Raw genomic sequence first — 1770 nt, forward strand, 5'->3', positions numbered from 1 at the left:
TTCTCCTAAGAAGTCGATACCTAGTCCTGAGACAGGATACCTAATCATCTCAGGAACAAAGGCCCAATGTAGCCACGAAGGAATGGAAGAGATATCCAAATTGTATACATTTTTATTATTGTATTAAGGATAGAAAAAAAAACCAAAACTATTTTCAGCTCTTCCTCTATTCTATAAGGGCTGAAGGGAATAAAGAAAATCTGATTGACAAATGAGGGTTATTCTGCCTCCTATCTAGTTAACATTTCTAAGTTCATCTAAAATTGTAAAATAGAGCCTGGAATACCGCAATAATGCCAAAATTTTCAGATTTGGCAGGAAGCCAATAGACTCTACTAAAAAAATAACAACATATTCAGATGTTCTTTTTCTAAGAGAATAAGATGCCACATTAAATTTTGAATTTTAATGTGCGTAAGCACTTGAATTGTAGGTACAAATTCACAAAATTCTATGCTTTTTCAATAGTGCCTAAGTGACTCTCAGTGGTCAAGAATTCAGCTAGTGCTTATCTGATATTTGAAGGTTTAGAACATAATTTGGAATCATAGTTAGTACTGGGGGAGGAATCATTTAGTTTTATAATGAGAAATTCCATAATAATCTGTGGTCTGAAGTGTATATGGAACTAGTTATAAGATACACCTCAGTCATCTACTCTATAGACTTCTCATAGATTTTCTCTGATGTGCATTTTGCTAAAGACCATTTCCACAGTGGGAACAGAGATGTTCAGTAGAATATGTTTTAAATCATGAGATTATAAAACAAATCTAAGAACTGAAAAACCTAATGTCTAAAGATTTCCTAGAGCTGGTTCAGGGCTGAATCACTGTAAGTGGTAAAGAACGGTCCTCTAGGAATGTCCACATATGAACCTGGCAATCCAATCTTGACATTGTCACTTGTGCTGTCCTGGGAGAGGGACTTCACTCCTGGATGTTTTTCTCATTTCATCTCTTAACATGAGGAAAGCAAAGTAGATAGATATAGTGTGTGACTACGTAATGCAATGTCAAAAGAATGTTTATCAATGTCATTTCCAAACCCTCTCACCCCTATGGACATCTACACAAAATAAGTTTATTTTGAAGTCATCTGCTTTTGAAGAATCACTTTATTCGGGGCAAACCACCAGTATCCATTCTTCAGGTAAAATTTTTATCTTTGTTTTAATATATAAAATTCTTGTTTCTGAACGTTAACCTTTAGCTCAATAATCATTTGTTGAGCTCTTATTCTCCTTAAGGCTCTTTCTGGGTGATAGACACACACTAAAATAGAAGGTCTGTTGATCTGTCTTGAGGGTTGTATCTATTGAAATAAGGATGATGAATCTGCTGTAGTCAGAAGTCCAGTCATAACATTTTTGCTGTGTAAACTCAACATTTTAAGGGACTCTAAGCCTGTTTCTTAATAATTTTGTAATAATTGCCTTTAACTACTAGAAATGCTTTAAAGAGTAGCAAAACACAGTTGACATATTTATCATTACGGTTTAAATGAATACTAGATATTAATATTGTTATCATTACTGTTGTGTTTTTATCTATAACATTGCAGAGTTCTGGATGGAACCAGGTGTTTACTTAAAACTGGAGAGCATAGTTGTAATTCTGTACTAAGATAGTTAATTTAGTTAATATTTACTACTATGGAAATATTGGATTTGTGCCAATTATTACTCTCTGTTGTATTTACTTTTGTCCTTGGTATGCATGTATTTTTGGAAAGAAGTATTATATTTTGTGCTTTTATTATTCATTGTAA

This window comes from Echinops telfairi, unplaced genomic scaffold (assembly GCF_000313985.2).
Source record: "Echinops telfairi isolate 266 unplaced genomic scaffold, ASM31398v2 ScPeMD7_18;HRSCAF=68, whole genome shotgun sequence".
NCBI lineage: Eukaryota > Metazoa > Chordata > Mammalia > Afrosoricida > Tenrecidae > Echinops > Echinops telfairi.